General features: G+C 46.2%; 1 protein-coding gene and 1 long non-coding RNA gene across 9 annotated transcripts in view; one reads left to right on the top strand and one right to left on the bottom strand.

The window, feature by feature from the left end:
- The window catches only part of SPECC1 (sperm antigen with calponin homology and coiled-coil domains 1), a 1,059,948-nt gene that overhangs the window by 427,363 nt on the left and 609,361 nt on the right, over nucleotides 1-23,224 (top strand). The gene's annotated exons all lie outside the window — the stretch shown is intronic.
- LOC135049900 (uncharacterized) overlaps nucleotides 1-23,224 on the bottom strand; it is a 70,996-nt gene that overhangs the window by 19,582 nt on the left and 28,190 nt on the right. Inside the window, exon 2 of the long non-coding RNA XR_010241507.1 lies at nucleotides 22,707-22,928. This is a non-coding gene — a long non-coding RNA (uncharacterized LOC135049900). The remainder of the gene's footprint in view (nucleotides 1-22,706; nucleotides 22,929-23,224) is intronic.

Here is a 23,224-nt window from a genome sequence, read left to right as displayed (position 1 = left end):
ATTATACTGGTTTGTGTGTACTTATTTATGCCAGCTTACGCCTGTTGAAGCTGATGGGGGGAAAAATACATCACCTTGTGGTGTTCCAGTGCTCCAAAGAATATTTCACATACAGTATGTATAATGATGCAGAGTTGTATGCACACTTGCTGGGTAGCGATTATCTTCCATTTCTCTATCGTCCTAGTGGATGCTGGGGTTCCTGAAAGGACCATGGGGAATAGCGGCTCCGCAGGAGACGGCACAAAAGTAAAGCTTTCCGATCAGGTGGTGTGCACTGGCTCCTCCCCCTATGACCCTCCTCCAAGCCAGTTAGATTTTTGTGCCCGGCCGAGAAGGGTGCAATTCTAGGTGGCTCTCCTAAAGAGCTGCTTAGAGAAAGTTTAGCTTAGGTTTTTTATTTTACAGTGAGTCCTGCTGGCAACAGGATCACTGCAACGAGGGACAGAGGGGAGAAGAAGTGAACTCACCTGCGTGCAGGATGGATTGGCTTCTTGGCTACTGGACATCAGCTCCAGAGGGACGATCACAGGTACAGCCTGGATGGTCACCGGAGCCGCGCCGCCGGCCCCCTTGCAGATGCTGAAGTAAGAAGAGGTCCAGAATCGGCGGCTGAAGACCCTTGCAGTCTTCTAAAGGTAGCGCACAGCACTGCAGCTGTGCGCCATTTTCCTCTCAGCACACTTCACACGCAGTCACTGAGGGTGCAGGGCGCTGGGGGGGGGCGCCCTGGGAGGCAAATGTAAACCTATATACTGGCTAAAAATACCTCACATATAGCCCCCAGAGGCTATATGGAGATATTTAACCCCTGCCAAACTTCACTAAAGAGCGGGAGACGAGGCCGCCGGAAAAGGGGCGGGGCCTATCTCCTCAGCACACAGCGCCATTTTCTCTCACAGAAAGGCTGGAGAGAAGGCTCCCAGGCTCTCCCCTGCACTGCACTACAGAAACAGGGTTTAAACCGAGAGGGGGGGCACTAATTGGCGATATAAATATCTATATAAAGATGCTATTAGGGAGAAACACTTATATAAGGTTGTCCCTATATAAAATTATAGCGTTTTTGGTGTGTGCTGGCAAACTCTCCCTCTGTCTCTCCAAAGGGCTAGTGGGTCCTGTCCTCTATCAGAGCATTCCCTGTGTGTGTGCTGTGTGTCGGTACGTGTGTGTCGACATGTAGGAGGACGATGTTGGTGAGGAGGCGGAGCAATTGCCTGTAATGGTGATGTCACTCTCTAGGGAGTCGACACCGGAATGGATGGCTTATTTAGGGAATTATGTGATAATGTCAACACGCTGCAAGGTCGGTTGACGACATGAGACGGCCGACAAACAATTAGTACCGGTCCAGACGTCTCAAAAACACCGTCAGGGGTTTTAAAACGCCCGTTTACTTTAGTCGGTCGACACAGACACAGACAGGGACACTGAATCCAGTGTCGATGGTGAATAAACAAACGTATTCCTTATTAGGGCCACACGTTAAAGGCAATGAAGGAGGTGTTACATATTTCTGATACTACAAGTACCACAAAAGAGGGTATTATGTGGGATGTGAAAAAACTACCATAGTTTTTCCTGAATCAGATAAATTAAATAAAGTGTGTGATGATGCGTGGGTTCCCCCCGATAGAAAATTATGGGCGGTATACCCTTTCCCGCCAGAAGTTAGGGCGCGTTGGAAAACACCCCTTAGGGTGGATAAGGCGCTCACACGCTTATCAAAACAAGTGGCGGTACCGTCTATAGATAGGGCCGTCCTCAAGGACCAGCTGACGGGAGGCTGGAAAATATCATAAAAAGTATATACACACATACTGGTGTTATACTGCGACCAGCGATCGCCTCAGCCTGGATGTGCAGAGCTGGGGTGGCTTGGTCGGATTCCCTGACTAAAAATATTGATACCCTTGACAGGGACAGTATTTTATTGACTATAGAGCATTTAAAGGATGCATTTCTATATATGCGAGATGCACAGAGGGATATTTGCACTCTGGCATCAAGAGTAAGTGCGATGTCCATATCTGCCAGAAGATGTTTATGGACACGACAGTGGTCAGGTGATGCAGATTCCAAACGGCACAAAGGTGTATTGCCGTATAAAGGAGTTATTTGGGGTCGGTCCATCGGACCTGGTGGCCACGGCAACTGCTGGAAAATCCACCGTTTTTACCCTAAGTCACATCTCTGCAGAAAAAGACACCGTCTTTTCAGCCTCAATCCTTTCGTCCCTATAAGATCATATCTGCCCAGGGATAGAGGAAAGGGAAGAAGACTGCAGCAGGCAGCCCATTCCCAGGAACAGAAGCGTTCCACCGCTTCTGACAAGTTCTCAGCATGGCGCTGAGACCGTACAGGACCCCTGGATCCTACAAGTAGTATCCCAGGGGTACAGATTGGAATGTCGAGACGTTTCCCCTTCGCAGGCTCCTGAAGTCTGCTTTACCAAGGTCTCCCTCCGACAAGGAGGCAGTATGGGAAAAAATTCACAAGCTGTATTCCCAGCAGGTGATAATTAAATTACCCCTCCTACTACAAGAAAGGGGTATTATTCCACACTATATTGTGGTACTGAAGCCAGAAGGCTAGGTGAGACTTATTCTAAAAAATTTTTTGAACACTTACAAAGGTTCAAATCAAGATGGAGTCACTCAGAGCAGTGATAACGAACCAGGAAGAAGGGGACTATATAGTGTCCCGGGACATCAGGGATGCTTACCTCTATGTCCCAAATTTGCCCTTCTCACTAAGGGTACCTCAGGTTCGTGGTGCAGAACTGTCACTATCAGTTTCAGACGCTGCCGTTTGGATTGTCCACGGCACCCCGGGTCTTTACCAAGGTAATGGCCGAAATGATGATTCTTCTTCGAAGAAAAGGCGTCTTAATTATCCCTTACTTGGACGATCTCCTGATAAGGGCATAGTCCAGGGAACAGTTGGAGGTCGGAGTAGCACTATCTCGGATACTGCTACAACAGCACGGGTGGATTCTAAATATTCCAAAATCGCAGCTGATCCCGACGACACGTCTGCTGTGCCTAGGGATGATTCTGGACACAGTCCAGAAAAAGGTGTTTCTCCCGGAAGAGAAAGCCAGGGAGTTATCCGAGCTAGTCAGGAACCTCCTAAAAACAGTGCATCATTGCACAAGGGTCCTGGTAAAAATGGTGGCTTCCTACGAAGCAATTCCATTCGACAGATTTCACGCAAGAACTTTTCAGTGGGATCTGCTGGACAAATGGTCCGGATCGCATCTTCAGATGCATCAGCGGATAACCCTATATCCAAGGACAAGGGTGTCTCTCCTGTGGTGGTTATAGAGTGCTCATCTTCTAGAGGGCCGCAGATTCGGCATTCAGGATTGGATGCTGGTGACCACGGAGCCCAGCCCGAGAGGCTGGGGAGCAGTCACACAAGGAAAACATTTCCAGGGAGTGTGATCAAGTCTGGAGACTTTTCTCCACATAAATATACTGGAGCTAAGGGTAAATTTATAATGCTCTAAGCTTAGCAAGACCTCTGCTTCAAGGTCAGCCGGTATTGATCCAGTGGGAAAAACATCACGGCAGTCGCCCACGTAAACAGACAGGGCGACACAAGAAGCAGGAGGGCAATGGCAAAAACTGCAAGGACTTTTCGCTGGGCGGAAAATCATGTGATAGCACTGTCAGCAGTGTTTCATCCCGGGAATGGAAACTGGGAAGCAGACTTCCTCAGCAGGCACGACCTCCACCCGGGAGAGTGGAAACTTCATCGGGAAGTTTTTTCCACATGATTGTAAACCGTTGGGAAATACCAAAGGTGGACATGATGGCGTCCCGTCTGAACAAAAAACGGGACAGGTATTGCGCCAGGTCAAGAGACCCTCAGGCAATAGCTGTGGACGTTCTGGTAACACCGTGGGTGTACCAGTCATGTATGTGTTCCCTCCTCTGCTTCTCATACCTAAGGTGCTGAGAATTATAAGACGTAGAGGAGTAAGAACTATACTCATGGCTCCGGATTGGCCAAGAAGGACTTGGTACCCGGAATTTCAAGAGATGCTTACAGAGGTCTTATGGCCTCTGCCGCTAAGAAGGGACTTGCTTCAGCAAGTACCATGTCTGTTCCAAGACTTACCGCAGCTGCGTTTGTCGGCATGGCGGTGGAAAGCCGGATCCTAAGGGAAAAAGGCATTCCGGAAGAGGTCATTCCTACCCTGGTCAAAGCCAGAAAGGAGGTGACCGCACAACATTATCACCACATGTGGCGAAAATATGGCGTGGTGTGAGGCCAGGAAGGCCCCACAAAGAAATTTCAACTCGGTCGTTTCCTGCATTTCCTGCAAACAGGAGTGTCTATGGGCCTCAAATTGGGGTCCATTAAGGTTCAAATTTCGGCCCTGTCGATTTTCTTCCAGAAAGAATTGGCTTCAGTTCCTGAAGTCCAGAAGTTTGTCAAGGGAGTATTGCATATACAACCCCCTTTTGTGCCTCCAGTGGCACTGAGGGATCTCAACGTAGTTCTGGGATTCCTCAAATCACATTGGTTTAAAACCAGTCAAATCTGTGGATTTGAAGCATCTCACATGAAAAGTGACCATGCTCTTGGCCCTGGCCTGGACCAGGCGAGTGTCAAATTGGTGGTTTTTTCTCAAAAAAGCCCATATCTGTTTGTCCATTCGGACAGGGCAGAGCTGCGGACTCGTCCCCAGTTCTCTCCCTAAGGTGGTGTCAGTGTTTCACCTGAACCAGCTTATTGGGGTGCCTTGCACCTACTAGGGACTTGGAGGACTCCAAGTGCTGGATGTTGTCAGGGCCCTGAAAATGTGTTCCAGGACGGCTGGAGTCAGGAAAACTGACTTGCTGTTATCCTGTATGCACCCAACAAACTGGGTGCTCTTGCTTCTAAGCAGACTATTGCTAGTTGGATGTGTAATACAATTCAGCTTGCACATTCTGTGGCAGGCCTGCCACAGCCAAAATATGTAAATGCCCATTCCACAAGGAAGGTGGGCTCATCTTGGGCGGCTGCCCGAGGGGTCTCGGCTTTACAACTTTGCCGAGCAGCTACTTGGTCAGGGGCAAACACGTTTGCTAAATTCTACAAATTTGATACCCTGGCTAAGGAGGACCTGGAGTTCTCTCATTCGGTGCTGCAGAGTCATCCGCACTCTCCCGCCCGTTTGGGAGCTTTGGTATAATCCCCATGGTCCTTTCAGGAACCCCAGCATCCACTAGGACGATAGAGAAAATAAGAATTTACTTACCGATAATTCTATTTCTCGGAGTCCGTAGTGGATGCTGGGCGCCCATCCCAAGTGCGGATTATCTGCAATACTTGTACATAGTTACAAAAATCGGGTTATTATTGTTGTGAGCCATCTTTTCAGAGGCTCCGCTGTTATCATACTGTTAACTGGGTTTAGATCACAAGTTGTACGGTGTGATTGGTGTGGCTGGTATGAGTCTTACCCGGGATTCAAAATTCCTCCCTTATTGTGTACGCTCGTCCGGGCACAGTACCTAACTGGCTTGGAGGAGGGTCATAGGGGGAGGAGCCAGTGCACACCACCTGATCGGAAAGCTTTACTTTTGTGCCCTGTCTCCTGCGGAGCCGCTATTCCCCATGGTCCTTTCAGGAACCCCAGCATCCACTACGGACTCCGAGAAATAGAATTATCGGTAAGTAAATTCTTATTTTTTGTGATGTGCGCTGCTCCCTAACCGATCTTATGTAAAGACGGACAATGCAGCGTTGTATACATTACAATTGTAGCTACACTTATGTCCAAACAGATGCAACCAGGCAGTAATGGGGTGTTCTGTCGTAAGCAAAGTTCTTAGTGAGGGCGTATCCCCTGGACAGCGGGTTAGGCAGAGTTGGTCGTGAGTTTAAAGCGGTCTCTCTTCAGGTGTATGGCAATTACCAAAGTGAGGGGTCGGAGCAGGAGCGCTGCAAGATGCTTTCAACTCTGCATGTGCGTGAATACAAATATTTTTCTATATACGCAAAACTCGCATTTATCATAGACTTTACCAAAGTACATATTTTTTTCTTTAACAAGCATGTATTTAAATACTGCTAGGTAGCTGAATTATTGCCAAATGTAATTGCCAAATGTAACGTAATAACCAGCATGTCTTTACTGCATAACTCATTGTTTAATAAATGGAATTACTCTGGGCACTTAATATTGCAGTAACCTCTTCCTTTTGTGTCTGTAAGTATCTTTAACTATTGTGCTTCTCTTTGTTGTAGTGCTGTGGAAAATGTCACTTCACAAATAAAATCTTTTGTGTCATTGGTAGGAGAGGAGGAATTCCTGTGATGCGTTTGTGAGATAAAGAGATACATTGTATAATCCCAGGAAGAGCCAGTAATCCTGCAGTCCTCCCATGTTATCCACGTTTCTGTGCTGCCTTGGAAAAGTAAAAGTTTACTTTTGTTTCATGGTGGGTGATTAAAGGTTATCCTTTTTCCATCCTCATTCAACACTTTTTCCTTTGGTGGCTAGATAGGAAAAACAATTCTTTCTCTGGCTGTCTAAGTGTCAGGATCTTGTTTCCAACAGAAAACAAATATCCACCTTTAGGAATATAATGACTTTAATGAAACTTGCCAAATTTGACAATGTGTTGTAAAATATCTGCCTTTCAACTTTTAATTGCATTCAAAGCTCCCAAGTCCAGCTTGCCATCATTTCCTCTGTAGTGGAAACAGTGCAGTATGTTTAACGTTTCAATCTGTCTTCTGTTATAAAACAGTTTTAGTAGACTTTAGTGTCTTTTCGGGGGGTCTAAATACGGGTGTGGTTCATCAAATCGACAGTGTCTAGGTCGACAATGTTTAGGTCGACCACTATAGGTCGACAGTCACTAGGTCGACATGGATGGAAGGTCAACAGGGTTTCTAGGTCGACATGTGCTAGGTCGACAGGTCTAAAGGTCGACATGAGGATTTTATTTTATTTTTGTGTCGTTTTCTTCGTAGAGTGACCGGGATCCCAAATTAGTGCACCGCGTCCCCTCGCATGGCTCTCGCTTTCGGGCATGGTGCCTTCGCTCCGCTACCGCTTCGCTCGGCACACTTTACCGTTCCAATCGTAGTCCACGTGGATCGTTAAGTATGAAAAAATTCAAAAAAAGAAAAAAAATGTGAAAAACTCATGTCGACCTTTAGACCTGTCGACCTAGCACATGTCGACCTAGAAACCATGTCGACCTTCCATCCATGTCGACCTAGTGACTGTCGACCTATAGTGGTCGACCTAAACATTGTCGACCTAGACACTGTCGATCTTCAGACCGGATCCTCTAAATACACGGTATAATGAATGTACTGCTCACAGCAACCTTGGGCACAAATACAGCTGTAATGTACAGACAACATGCTGTATGGGAATTGGGAAAGCTTCTTAAGTGCATGATTCCATCTTTCAGCTAAGAGATAAGCAGGCAAATTGCTGGAGCTTAAATACAAGACTTGTTTACGGGACCACAAAATCTAAAATGAACGTATGCATATGTAAGAATTACATGTATAATTAACAAATATATAAGTAAAAGTATAGAAACTAAAGCCCCGTACAGATGGGGAGATGTGTGCAGAGCGATCTAGCACAGACCGCTCAGCACACATCTCTCCCCCCGCCCAGCACACAGCGCGATGTGTGCTGAGTGAGGGGACGATGACGGGGGGGGTGCTCACTTCACACAGCAGTGAAGTGAGCGATCTAACTATGTTTGGCATGCATGGCAAATCTAGAGTCAGCGATAGCAATGCGTGGGGCCGCGCATCGCTATTGCTATGGGCATACACACGGAGAGATACGTGCTTAATTTCTAAGCAATCTAGTCAGATTTTTTAGTATTTAAGCACGGATCTCTCCATGTGTACCCCCCTTTAGTATAACTGGAGATATTTGAGGTAATATATTCATTGTTGAAGGTCATCCTTCCCTGTATAAATGCCAAAGGTATTTAAAGTAATTCCTTTAGGTGACTGATGACGGAGAACAATAGCTTGGTGATGATCTATGCAAATATCTAATCATGTTACGACCAGTTATTTTATATTTTTAAAGGTTTAAACAGAGAGTACTAGATCATGAATTTTCTGATGAGAGCATTGAATTAGATGACAACTAGCTCTTGCAAGCATTACAGCTGTTGGTGGGATGTATCGTGTATCGCATTTTTTATTTTATTTCTCTAACGTCCTAGAGGATGCTGGGACTCTGTAAGGACCATGGGGATAGACTGGCTCCGCAGGAGATATGGGCACTTTAAGAAAGACTTTGACTCTGGGTGTGCACTGGCTCCTCCCTCTATGCCCCTCCTCCAGACCTCAGTTTGATACTGTGCCCAGAGGAGCTGGGTGCATTTCAGGAGCTCTCCTGAGTTTCCTGTAAAGAAAGCATTTTAGTTAGGTTTTTTATGTTCAGGGAGCCTGCTGGCAACAGACTCCCTGCATCGAGGGACTGAGGAGAGAGAAACAGACCCACTTCTCTGAGTTTCAGGGCTCTGTTTCTTAGGCTACTGGACACCATTAGCTCCAGAGGGATCGGTATGCAGGTCTCACCCTCGCCGTCCGTCCCAGAGCCGCGCTGCCGTCCTCCTCGCAGAGCCGGAAGATAGAAGCCCAGTCAGTATGTGAGGAAAAGATCATCACAGGCGGCAGAAGACTTCAGATTCTTCACGGAGGTAACGCACAGCACTGCAGCTGTGCGCCATTGCTCCCATTCACCCACACACTCCGGTCACTGTAAGGGTGCAGGGCGCAGGGGGGGGGGGGGGGCGCCCTGGGCAGCAATTTAAACCTCTTTTATGGCATATAAGTGTATATACATGTACAGCTGGGCACTGTACATGTATATAGAGAGCCCCCGCCATAATTTTAGTTATTTTGAGCGGGACAGATGCCCGCCGCCGAGGGGGCGGGGCTTCTCCCTCAGCACTCACCAGCGCCATTTTTTCTCCACAGCACCGCTGAGAGGAAGCTCCCCGGACTCTCCCCTGCTTGACACACGGTGAAAGAGGGTTTTTAAGTAGAGGGGGGCACATATTTGGCGCAAATACATATTACAAAGCGCTACTGGGTGAACATACTGTGTTTTTCCTGGGTTATATAGCGCTGGGGTGTGTGCTGGCATACTCTCTCTCTGTCTCTCCAAAGGACCTGGTGGGGAACCTGTCTTCAGAAAAGGGCTTCCCTGTGTGTGTGCGGTGTGTCGGTACGCGTGTGTCGACATGTCTGAGATTGAAGGCTCATCTAAGGAGGAGGGGGAGTGTATGAATGCTAGGTCTCCGTCAGCAGTGCCGACACCTGACTGGATGGATATGTGGAATGTTTTGAGTGCTAATGTTAATTTATTGCACAAAAGATTAAACAAAGCTGAAGCTGGGTTACAGTCAGGGAGTCAACCCATGCCTGTCCCAATGTCGCCTGGACCTTCGGGGTCTCAGAAGCGCCCACTATCCCAAATAGCTGACACAGATACCGACACGGACTCAGACTCCAGTGTCGACTACGAAGATGCAAAATTGCAGCCAAGGGTGGCTAAATGTATTCGATATATGATTATCGCTATAAAAGATGTTTTGCATATCACTGAGGAACCCCTGTCTCTGACACAAGGGTACACATGTTTAAGGGAAAGAAACCAGAGGTCACCTTTCCCTCCTCACATGAGCTGAACGAATTATGCGAAAAAGCGTGGGAAACTCCAGACAAAAAACTAGAGATTCCCAAAAGGATTCTTATAGCGTATCCTTTCCCGTCACAGGACAGAATACGGTGGGAATCCTCCCCTAGGGTGGACAAAGCTTTAACACGCTTATCAAAAAAGATAGCGCTTCCATCCCAAGATACGGCTACCCTCAAGGATCCTGCTGACCGCAAGTAGGAGGTTACCTTGAAGTCCATTTACGCACATTCTGGTACGTTACTCAGACCGGCTATTGCGTCGGCCTGGGTTTGTAGTGCTGTGGCAGCATGGACAGATTCCTTATCAGCGGATATTGAGACTCTTGATAAGGATACCATTTTAATGACCCTAGGGTATATAAAAGATGCTGTCTTATATATGAGAGATGCTCAAAGGGACATTAATTTACTGGGTTCCAGGATAAACGCTATGTCTATTTCTGCTAGTCATGGCTTGTGGACCCGGCAGTGGACAGGTGATGCCGACTCCAAGAGGCATATGGAGTTGTTGCCTTACAAGGGTGAGGAATTGTTCGGAGAGGGCCTCTCGGATCTCGTCTCCACGGCTACGGCAGGTAAATCAAATTTTTTGCCATATATTCCCTCACAATCTAAGAGAGCGCCTCATTATCAAATGCAGTCCTTTCGTTCCAATAAAAGCAAGAGAGCACGTGGATCGTCCTTTCTTGCCAGAGGTAAGGGCAGAGGGAAAAAGCTGCACAACACAGCTAGTTCCCAGGAACAGAAGTCTTCCCCGGCCTCTGCTAAATCCACCGCATGACGCTGGGGCTCCCCTGAGGGAGTCAGCTCCTGTGGGGGCACGTCTTCGACTGTTCAGCCACGTCTGGGTCCACTCACAGGTGGATCCATGGGCAATAGAAATTGTTTCCCAGGGTTACAAGCTGGAATTCGAAGAAGTGCCTCCTCGCCGGTTTTTCAAATCGGCCCTACCGAAACAACCCCTGGAAAGGGAGATAGTGTTACATGCGATTCACAAATTGTGTCTGCAACAAGTGGTGGTAGAGGTTCCCCTGATTCAAAGAGGGTATGGGTACTACTCAACTCTGTTTGTGGTTCCGAAACCGGATGGTTCGGTCAGACCCATTTTAAATTTAAAATCCCTGAACCTTTACTTAAAACGGTTCAAGTTCAAGATGGAATCACTTAGGGCGGTCATCGCCAGCCTAGAAGGGGGAGATTTTTTGGTATCTCTGGACATAAAGGATGCATACCTGCATGTCCCCATATATCCTCCTCATCAGGCGTACCTGAGATTTGCGGTACAGGATTGTCATTACCAATTTCAGACGTTGCCGTTTGGGCTTTCCACGGCCCCGAGAATTTTCACCAAGGTAATGGCGGAAATGATGGTGCTCCTGCGCAAGCAGGGTGTCACAATTATCCCGTACTTGGACGATCTCCTCATAAAAGCGAGATCACGGGAGAAGTTGCTGAGCAGCGTATCACTTTCACTGAATGTGTTACAGTGACACGGCTGGATTCTCAATATTCCAAAGTCGCAGCTGAATCCTACAACTCGTCTGCCCTTCTTGGGCATGATTCTGGACACAGACCAGAAAAGGGTTTTTCTTCCGACGGAAAAAGCGCAGGAACTCATAACTCTAGTAATGAACCTGTTGAAACCAAAACAAGTGTCAGTACATCATTGCACTCAAGTTCTGGGAAAGATGGTGGCAACATACGAAGCCATTCCATAAGGCAGATTCCATGCAAGGAACTTCCAATGGGACCTATTGGACAAATGATCCGGGTCGCATCTGCATTTGCATCAGCGGATCACCCTGTCCCCCAGGGCCAGAGTATCTGTCCTGTGGTGGCTAAACAGTGCTCACCTTCTGGAGGGCCGCAGGTTCGGCATTCAGGACTGGATCCTGGTGACCACGGATGCGAGCCTCCGAGGTTGGGGAGCAGTCACACAGGGAAGAAATTTCCAAGGACTTTGGTCAAGTCAAGAGACTTGTCTTCACATCAACATCTTGGAACTAAGGGCCATATACAACGCCCTACGTTAAGCGGAGATCTTACTTCGCAATCGACCTGATCCAGTCAGACAACATCACCGCAGTAGCTCATGTAAACCGCCAAGGCGGCACAAGGAGCAGAGTGGCAATGGCGGAAGCCACCAGAATTCTTCGCTGGGCGGAGAATCATGTAAGCGCTCTGTCAGCAGTGTTCATTCCGGGAGTGGACAATTGGGTATCAGACTTCCTCAGCAGACACGATCTGCATCCGGGAGAGTGGGGACTTCATCAGGAAGTCTTCGTGCAGATTGCAAGTCGGTGGGGACTACCCCAAATAGACATGATGGCATCCCGTCTCAACAAAAAGCTACAAAGGTATTGCGCCAGGTCAAGAGACCCTCAGGCGGTAGCTGTGGACGCCCTAGTGACACCGTGGGTGTTCCAGTCGGTATATGTGTTTCCTCCTCTTCCTCTCATACCCAAGGTGTTGAGGATAATCAGAAAAAGAGGAGTGAGAACAATTCTCATTGTTCCATATTGGCCATGAAGGACCTGGTATCCGGAACTGCAAGAAATGCTCACAGAAGATCCGTGGCCTCTTCCTCTAAGGCAGGACCTGTTACAACAAGGTCCCTGTCTGTTCCAAGACTTACCGCGACTGCGTTTGACGGCATGGCAGTTGAACGCCGGATCCTAGCGGAAAAAGGTATTCCGGAAGAGGTCATTCCTACGCTAATAAAGGCTAGGAAGGACGTGACATCTAAGCATTATCACCGAATATGGAGAAAATATGTTTCTTGGTGTGAGGCCAGGAATGCTCCTACGGAAGAATTCCACCTAGGCCGTTTTCTTCACTTCCTACAAACTAGAGTGAATTTGGGCCTAAAATTAGGCTCCATTAAATTTCAGATTTCGGCCTTATCCATTTTCTTTCAAAAGGAATTGGCCTCATTACCTGAAGTACAGACTTTTGTGAAGGGAGTACTGCATATTCAGCCTCCTTTTGTACCTCCGGTGGCGCCTTGGGACCTTAACGTGGTGTTAAGTTTCCTGAAGTCACATTGGTTTGAGCCACTTAAGACAGTGGAGTTAAAATATCTCACATGGAAGGTGGTCATGTTGTTAGCCTTGGCTTCGGCTAGGCGAGTTTCGGAATTGGCGGCTTTATCACATAAAAGCCCCTATCTGGTTTTCCATATGGATAGAGCGGAATTGCGGACCCGTCCTCAATTCCTGCCTAAGGTGGTCTCATCCTTTCATATGAACCAACCTATTGTCGTGCCTGTGGCTACACGTGACTTTGAGGATTCCGAGTCCCTTGATGTGGTCAGGGCTTTGAAAATTTACGTGGCCAGAACGGCTAGGATCAGAAAAACAGAAGCACTGTTTGTCCTGTATGCAGCCAACAAGGTTGGCGGCCCTGCTTCTAAGCAGACTATTGCTCGCTGGATCTGTAACACGATTCAGCAGGCGCATTCTACGGCAGGATTGCCGCTACCAAAATCGATTAAGGCCCATTCCACTAGGAAGGTGGGCTCTTCTTGGGCGGCTGCCCGAGGGGTCTCGGCACTACAGCTGTGCCGAGCTGCTACTTGGTCAAGGTCAAACACCTTTGCAAAGTTCTATAAGTTTGATACCCTGGCTGAGGAGGACCTCCTGTTTGCTCAATCGGTGCTGCAGAGTCATCCGCACTCTCCTGCCCGTTTGGGAGCTTTGGTATAATCCCCATGGTCCTTACGGAGTCCCAGCATCCTCTAGGACGTTAGAGAAAATAAGATTTTAAACCTACCGGTAAATCTTTTTCTCGTAGTCCGTAGAGGATGCTGGGCGCCCGTCCCAAGTGCGGACTTCTTCTGCAAGACTTGTATATAGTTATTGCTTACATAAGGGTTATGTTATAGTTTCATCGGTCTTGGACTGATGCTATGTTGTTTTTCATACTGTTAACTGGGTCGTTTATCACAAGTTATACGGTGTGATTGGTGTGGCTGGTATGAATCTTGCCCTTGGATTACAAAAATCCTTTCCTTGTACTGTCCGTCTCCTCTGGGCACAGTTTCTCTAACTGAGGTCTGGAGGAGGGGCATAGAGGGAGGAGCCAGTGTACACCCAGAGTCAAAGTCTTTCTTAAAGTGCCCATGTCTCCTGCGGAGCCCGTCTATCCCCATGGTCCTTACGGAGTCCCAGCATCCTCTACGGACTACGAGAAAAAGATTTACCGGTAGGTTTAAAATCTTATTTTAGTGTTTATTAACGTATGCTTGAATAATTTCACAATAGGCAGCTCAGATCACTCCCAGGGTAACTGCAGAAAGAAGCCCATAGGGTTCTATATGCAATGCCGTCTATAGAACATGAACAAGCTTCATATGGCACATAATCTATCAAATCTATGAATTGTGCTTGGAGATGGTATCTCCCTCCCATTTCTCCGGTATGGAAAAGTGAAACCTGTTAGTTTATAGCCTGGATTAAATAACAAAGCCGTAACTAGACTTTTTGGTGAAATGGGCTAGAAAGAGCATTGGCACGCCCCCCCCTTTTCAAATAGGGACATAACCATCATGGGGAAGGGGCATGACAAAACTGATTCCAAACAAATCGCTTTGTTTTAACTTCGTTCCCCTTCTGTGTACTCCCCTTCTGCATCCACACACTGCTGCATTCTCATTTTTCAGTGGTCAAAGCCATGCTATAGCTCATTATCTGTCAGCTGTCTAAACAGCTCTGTAGTTTTCTTCTTTACATCAGTAACTGATGCAAAAATGAGTTACCTTGAGTACAGATTTCAATTTAGGGAAAAGTAAGAAGTCACATGGTGCTAGGTTTGGCAAGTATGGAGGGTGTTCTAGCACTGCAATTTGTTTCTCAGCCAAAAACTGCTTCACAGAGAACAGTGTGGACTAGTGCATTGTCCTGATGGAGGATGAAACTATTTTTCCACAGCTCTGGCCTCTTTCTTCTGAATCATTCTTGCAAAGGGCTTCATTCACCACAGATTGCAATTGCGACTGAATGCACACATTGCATTGCAGACCTCTAGTTAACCCACAATCTCATCTGTATATACTACCGGATCCGGATTGAAAGTCGACAGTAACTAGGTCGACAATGTCTAGGTCGACAGGGTGTCTAGGTCGACAGGGTCTGTAGGTCGACATGTGCTAGGTCGACAGGTCAAAAGGTCGACATGAGTTTTACACAATTTTTTTCTTTTTTTTTTAACCTTTTCATACTTAACGATCCACGTGGACTACGATTGGAACGGTAATCTGTGCTGAGCGAAGCGGTAGCGGAGCGAAGGCACCATGCCCGAAGCATGGCGAGTGAAGCGAGCCATGCGAGGGGATACGGTGCACTAATTGGGGTTCCCGGTCACTCTACGAAGAAAACGACACCAAAATAACATTAAAAACTCATGTCGACCTTTTGACCTGTCGACCTAGAACATGTCGACCTAGTTACTGTCGACCAATAGTGGTCGACCTAGACATTGTCAACCTTGTTACTGTCGACTTTCAATACCACACCCATATACTACAACTTGTGAGGACACTGGGTTTATGTGCACTTATTATGGGAGCAGCCTTCAGAAACGCTGTCCTTTACAGCTCAGTGCGGTAACCCCAGTGCCCTGTATGGGTCGGGAATCACACAGTAAGGACACAATAGCAAGGTACAAAACTCACCTTTATTTTCATATACACTAATTATACAGGAAAAACTGTAACCCCACTTTATACATTATTTATAGGTAGCATTAATAACTATTACAGTTAAGGTTACATAAGAGAGAGAACCACACAAAAGCAAGAAACTCCTGCCCCTACACAGTCACTAGCCACCTCAGGGAATACTTTCGTTTGGCTACTCCTGGCAGATGCTGATTGCTGGAAGGGGCGATGATGTCTGTCCTGCTGATCCCGGCCCGCGTGGCCTGTGTGAATTCACTACTCTTGCGAGTAGGGTAACCTGGAAATGTCACCCAGCTCCTGCTGGCACACTTAAGCCAGTTACCTAGGATAGCTCCTGTGGGAGCAATACGCTTGGCTGCGTATACTGGACCCTCTCCGTAGAGCCAGGTCTCCAAACAGGCTGACAGGATCTCCCGACTCCTGGCAACAGCCTTGTTCCAAAACTCCTCACAAGGCAGGAGCTTCACTCAACTCACTCCAAAAGCCCTTCCGCGTGACCTTTTAAAACCTCTGATGCTGGTGGAGTTAGGAGAAAATTCTCTCTCTGGTATTGGTTGGATTTTCAATCCTAATATTTAAAAGTGTCCAGGGACACCAGGGGACCCCCTGTGGCTTTGGAGTCACTAAGTCTAGAAAGAGCCCTGTTAGAATAAAGGACAGGTAATTATGCTAAGGGGGTAGTTCACATTGGTATAATAAAATCAGTCACGATTAACCCCTTGTAGACATTTGTGATGTCACAAGCCCTTCAGCTGACTGAGGTTTCCTGTGAAGGGGGGCTGCGACAGAGGGGGGTCAGCCCTGCACTGTTTATCACACAGCCAGATGTCCTTGACAGCTTACTTGGCTGGGCACACACCTGACAACAAGCACTTACACCCATTAGTGCAATACAGTACAATCACACATATACATTTCATAGGCATTTTGTAGGGAGCAAATCAGGGCTAGAAAGATATTCCCTGAGAGGAACAACCATATAAAAAGAGGGACAATTACCTAAATACATATAGTAGATGACAGGTTCAGCATTTAACCATATATTGTCCTGTTAATGTCCACAATAGTAGGGGATACACAACTCCATTGAGCATGCAGGCAGTGAGCCGTAGAGGGTCACACTCCGTTATATCCTGCATCTTGGACTTGCATACTGAATGTAGGAATAGGCTGGCCAATAAATACGCAACATGACGCTAGCATGGCTGCATCCGTCACCACAACTCCATTGCAAATATAGCCCATTCCCATTGCACACGTAGCTACAAACACAAAATTGCGTACATTCACTCAAAATTACGAGAATAAATGCAACTCCTATACATTGATGTCAGCACAAAACTGGGATGGTTTGTTTCTTGTTCTATTCTGTCAGAATATTGGAGGTCATTCCGAGTTGTTCGCTCGGTAAAAATCTTCGCATCGCAGCGATTTTCCGCTTAATGCGCATGCGCAATGTCAGCACTGCGACTGCGCCAAGTAAATTTGCTATGCACTTAGGAATTTTACTCACGGCTTTTTCATCGTTCTGGCGATCGTAATGTGATTGACAGGAAATGGGTGTTACTGGGCGGAAACAGGCCGTTTTATGGGCGTGTGGGAAAAAACGCTACCGTTTCCGGAAAAAACGCAGGAGTGGCAGGAGAAACGGAGGAGTGTCTGGGCGAACGCTGGGTGTGTTTGTGACGTCAAACCAGGAACGACAAGCACTGAAATGATCGCAGATGCCGAGTAAGTCTGGAGCTACTCAGAAACTGCTACGAGGTGTGTAATCGCAATATTGCGAATACATCGTTCGCAATTTTAAGATGCTAAGATTCACTCCCAGTAGGCGGCGGCTTAGCATGAGCAAATCTGCTAAAATCCGCTTGCGAGCGAACAACTCGGAATGACCCCCATTGTTAGGCAGGCATTCAGGGTCATGGTGTAAACATAATACATACATGTAAAATGTTTAAGCAACGTTGCTTCCAAATAGTAGTAAGATATGCACAACACTGTGCTAAAATGAGCGTACACATGACAACATGCACACCTAAAGAAAAGTGTTACTTTATAGATTTAGGAAACCTAATTTATTTTATTTGGCATGCAGCACACTAAACAGAATTCCCAGCATCACTGTAAACACAACGAGCTGGCTGTGATTTTGCAATTATTAGCTTGACCATCGGAACTTTTGCTGCTGCCATGCGTAGCCTGCGTAGCTCTCTACCTACTCAGCCTGTGCTGTTGAAGTGTTTTCCATTTTTGCAATCTGTTTTGCATATATTGCAATTGAAATACCCATTACACACCCCACATTGCACAAATTGCATACCCATCCCACTGACACGCTTCCACCACTCCTTTTTATCATCGCTAAATGCGACCGCTATTGTGTTCCTAGGAATGTTTCTGTGCACTGTCTTCTGTTTGGATGTGGACGCATGCGCAGGGGGACGATCATTGCACGATTATTCGCATTTGTAACTAATGCTGAATCTTACACAAAGTTTCTAGAACATTTTGTAGTAATGCTGATTCACTGCTGCGCCTTCTGGTACCCAGTCTGCCAAAATAACACTCTTGATATCAAAGAAAATAATTTGAAGTATTTGAAAATGGCTTTGCTTTTGGATTTGCTTTGACCTGCTTTCTGCATTCTTGGTGGAAATGAAGTTTTACAGTGCATGGACTGGCATATTGTCTCAGGATAGTACTGAACGATCCATGTTTCATCACAGGTAATAACTAAAAAAGAGATCCGCGTGAATTTGTTTAAAAATGTCTGTAAAAATTTTCTTTCAATTTTCTTTGTGCTCAGCAGTGAGAAGCCTTGGCACCATCTGCCTAACAGTTTATTTGTTGATTTTTACCATTTCTGATATTATGTGGATGCTGAGTCGATGGTCAGTTCAAACAATCTTCTCAATTTTTTCCCCACCTTTTCGTTTTTGTTATGCGTGGCCTCTTGGACTTTCATCATCTTTAACATCCGCACGACCATCTTTGAATCTTTTTGCCCCTCAAACGCACATGCACATGACATACTACCTGCCCCAAAAGCCTCTTTTAGCACATGTAAAGATTTGGTTGCCATATTTTTCAACTTAACAAACATTTTTAAGTCGACATGTTGCTCTACTTTTGAGCTAAGCATTTTTTTACGATGCACGGGAGAACCGCAACTTCTTTGAATGCTGTGTGACAGCAAACTATCTGAGCGAGAGGGGTGAAACTTGCAAAACCGTTTTAGGATAGTATAAGAGCAGTGTTTCCCCACTCCCTTTTAACTCAAAAGTATGGCTTATTTTTTTTATAAGTACAGTCTTGTTATTCAATAGAAAGCCATGTAAAGACGCTTGGCGCTACAGAGTCACGGCATGGCGTTACTAGAAGGCCTGTTGAATGTGCATGGAGGCTAAATGTAAGTGGACACATTTGTATGGCCCTGGCCCCGAAAGGGGTGGATTTTTTATTTAGTTGAAACCCTGCCAGTATTTTAAGTTGGATAGTGAAGTGTATGTGTACTTAGAGGTCTTAGGGGAGACCAACACCGGAATCCTGACACCCGGTAATAAACCTACAGCTGAAATCCCAACACTATCCCGGTATTTCCACTCGGTTGGTGGGTCCAGCAGATTTCCAGCACACAGGTATAACGGCGTTGGCTGCACTGTAGAGGTATTTCAACAGCAATTTCTTTTGTAGACCCATAAGGGCGAAGTATGCAAATTTAACTGCCAGAGTTCAGGTCCATCTGGAACCTCTGTGCCTAATATTTTGCATGCAACCCAAATCCCCTCATCTGAGAAGTCCGCAAAACCGGGCAAGACCATAGTATATGAAGAGGAGACCCCAGAAATGCACCACACCACCAACAACATGCAGGTATCCCAGGATACATCTTGGATAAGGTGGATGGGTGTCTGTACCATCGAGAGATGACCTTTAAAATATGTCTCAAGAGCAAGTATATTGGTGGAGCTACTCCAAGACTTTTCAAAGATAGACCTCCATTTAGGGACACTGAGATCCATGCCAAGGTCCCTTTCCCAGCTTTTAGTGAAGTTTGGTAATGTATAGAAATGGTTCGGAATTAGAAATTTGTATAAACTTGGTAATAAATGGGAAGAATTCTGAGAAATCACCAGTTTCTCAAAAGATGCCAAGTACCGAGAGCCCACAATTCACATCTAGGACTTGCTCATATAGTCTGGCATGCTGTGTCATTCAAAGGATTTTATCTATAATATTTTTAATATTTTGAATTTAACAGTTTTACACTATTGGAAGTTCTTCTCTATTGCACGTTATATTGGATGGTGGCAATAATATCCGGCCTCACTTTTCCTGTGTGCCTTCAAGAGCCATAGATGTGAGTAGGAAAATACTACACAGTTGGTTGTGTTGATCATGGCCATTTCTTGGGCCAGGCAAGCCGTGCTATCACATGTGGCACACCAAAATGTCCAGTGCCTGAGTGGAGACCTGTCAGAGGTCCTACTGGACCTCTATTAATGGACATGATGCAGGAGCTCACAGTGCTACCTAGAAATGCTGGGACCGCACTCACCTGCCAGTGGCTGGGAGAAAGAAGGGATGGGAAGATGGTGGCACCAATCCCTGACAACGAGCTGGGAGAATTGGGGAAGACATGGGGACCAACCCCTGACAATGAGCAGTTAGTTTAAAAGTAAGCAGCCTCTCTGTGTGCCATAATGTATAAGGGGCATTACTGTGTGCGGCTTAATATGTATGAGGCATTGGGGGCATAACATATAGGGGTCGATTCAGTTCAGCAACAGTTGAATAGCGCCGGGAATTAGCTCCCGACGCTATTCAATTCAACTAAAGTTAAGTCGGAGAATGTCCGTTCTCGCCGACTTAACAGGTAGTTTTGTCGGGAGAACGAGCATTCTCCGACTTAACTACCCGCGGCGATGCTGATTCCAGCACTTTTGTCGGTTTTCTTCTCTCACCCCCTGGGGCTGAGAGAAGAATTCCCGACAATTGAGGGTACCTAGTCGCTGTATTGAATAGCGCCGGGAGCTAATTCCCAGCGCTATTCAACTGTTGCTGAATTGAATCGACCCCACTGTGTCATGGGCATACCTGGGGTGTAATAGTCTTTTCCTGCAAGACCAAATTTTTTTAATGTTTAAATGTTGCAAATTTTTTTACTGTTCACACTGTGAGACAAATTGTCTAGAAACGGCCCTAGTGTTGATAATGATCGTGTGAATACGTTGAGGAATTGGGACAGGAATTTCTGGTCAAGATTTAGGTGAACTTTTCTGGAATATTATCCTCATTAGGGGATATGCATATTTGATATGTATTATTTTATATAATTGATTATATATAGAGTAGAGATGAGCGGGTTCGGATTTACTCGGTTCTTAACACCAGAATTATCGCAAGTTTTATTTTTCTGGATTTTTCTTATTGGCTAATCAAAACACGTGACGTCCGTGAGCCAATAAGGAGATTCGGGTAAATCCGAGTAAAGCCGAACCCGCTCATCTCTAATATAGAGGTAGATACATCTGTTAATTGTGAGCCCTTGAACTTGGGAAATGAGTGACTTCATGGATTCTGATCCTTTTTAGGCTTTCCTGTGATTATGAAACTAGACATACCATATTAATGGATCATGCACAGATGAATTCCTGATATGAAATGGTCTAGGCATCTTTATGATGAGTTTCCTTTAAAACCTGACTCTCCGTTTTCTCTTGGCTGTATTGACATGTTTTATTTCTGTATATGCTAGTTAACCATTGATAATAAAAGCATATTAATAATATGAACTGTGGAAATCTGTGAGTACAGGATAACAATAACTGTAGAAACTGGAAAGCAGCGATAGTCTCTCAGGGGCACACTGCTCATGAATGGATAGGATTAGCACCTACAGCGACCAAGATGCCTGCATGTGAATTGAATTTATTTAAGACATTTCAATCCAGGAACTTTGCTGGCAAAGGGCAGCTTGGGACACATCTACAATGAGGTACTGCATGTGCATGAATGTGTTTTTAGAAAAGGAGATATTTGTTCTCCCAATTTAGCATTCTTGATATTCTAAAACATTTCCGTTTAGTAAACCCAGTAATGATGTATTCGATAATGGGTTCAGGTTTAGGTCACTTGGGTGTTGTTTTCTGAGCAGGAAATGGGGATAGTTAAAAGGGTGTTTCTGTAGGTCATGTAATATCTTCCATGTCTGGTAGATGGTATTTAGTTTACAGCTTCCACACCTGCATAGATGAGTCCTTAGACAATGATTAATGCTAATTTCGAAGTTCAAAGTATTCGAAAATTGGCACAAATATTAAAGTGTTATTTTCAAGATCAGATTAGTGGTGATACCTGTGTAGTTATGTGACTCTGACAGGCAAGCTCTACTTTAATGGGCCCTACACACTGGCAGATGATACTGCACGATATGAACGTTCTCGTTCATTAATGAACGAGAACTCGTTCATATCGTGCAGTGTGGAGGCACCAGCGATGAACGATGCGAGGCCCCGCGCTCGTTCATCGCTGGTGCCCCGTCGCTTGTGCATGCAGGCCAATGTGGACGAGATCGTCCATATTTGCCTGCACTGCTATGGAGCCAGGTGACAGGGGGAGTGAAGAAACTTCACTCCCCCCGTCACCGGGTCGCCCGTCGGCCGTATCCGCCATCGGGCAGCTCGGCGGTGGATCTATCAGTGTGTAGGGCCCATTACTCTCTACCTTTCAGCTAACAACCTTTCAGAGGGGGTGATTCAGCCCTGCTCGCTGGCTGCTGACTTTGCTGTCCTGCGTTCAGATAGTCGCCGCCTCCAGGGGGAGTGTAAATTTGCCGTGCAAGTGTGCAATCCCATGTGTACGCAGAGCTGCAAAGATCCACTGTGTGCAGTCTCTGCGCAGTCCAGGACTTGCTTCTACAGTGCAATGAGAAGAGGCTGATCGGGCCGGAGCTGATGTCAGACACCCTTCCTGAAAATGCTTGGGCATGCCGGCGTTTTTCCAGACACTCCCAATAAACAGTCAGTAACCACCCATAAACGGCCTTTTCCTGTCAATCACCTTGCGAACGCCCGTGCGATCGGATTTTTTGCACCATCCCATCGCAGAACGGCGATGCCCTTTGTTGTTGTCCGACAAACGTGCGCATTGCGGTGCAAACGCACAGCAGTGATCAGGTCTGAATCACCCCCAGAATACACAGTTGTTTGCATGAGGCGATAGGGCCTGTTGTTTAGAGATGACAGCAGCAGAGGGGTGACTCGTTTCCGCACCGCACATGAAGTTAAACGTATATTTCATCAAACAGAAGGAACTGAGAGAAAGGAACACATACCGGATCTTGCGATGTTTAGTACTGAACCTGTTCCATGCCTGAACATGCGCAACTATGAGCAGCTCTTGACTATTCCATGTCGTCCACAATTCTGTCACATCTCCACTTGAGGCTGATTGGGTGTAACTGAGGACGTCTTGAGCAGGTTGGCAGCATTGTGGGCTATACTTCTATTCAGAGGACCAAAATCCAAACTGGCTTACAGTAGTTGGAGCATTATTCCTTAGAAATACACAAGTTTTCGTAATGAACTTTGAAGTGATGCTCTGAAAACTCACTGATTTATAAAGGCTTTGTTTCAAGGAGTATGCACATACTGTATAGCATCTTAATAACAGGGGCATAGTATAAACTGTTCTATAGATAGTGTTATGTCCCCACTAGATTAAACAAAATGTATCCCAATCTTTCCAATCAGTGCTGGCATTGTGGGACATACACCGGAACGTTTCTTCACATTTGGTGGAGTTGTCCGAAACTGGTACAGATGGAGCCGCACTCCTCTAGTGCGGCGCCAT

This window comes from Pseudophryne corroboree, chromosome 2 (genome assembly GCF_028390025.1).
Source record: "Pseudophryne corroboree isolate aPseCor3 chromosome 2, aPseCor3.hap2, whole genome shotgun sequence".
NCBI lineage: Eukaryota > Metazoa > Chordata > Amphibia > Anura > Myobatrachidae > Pseudophryne > Pseudophryne corroboree.
The sequence above is the reverse complement of the archived record's forward strand: the minus strand, read 5'-3'. Positions and strand labels throughout refer to the sequence as shown.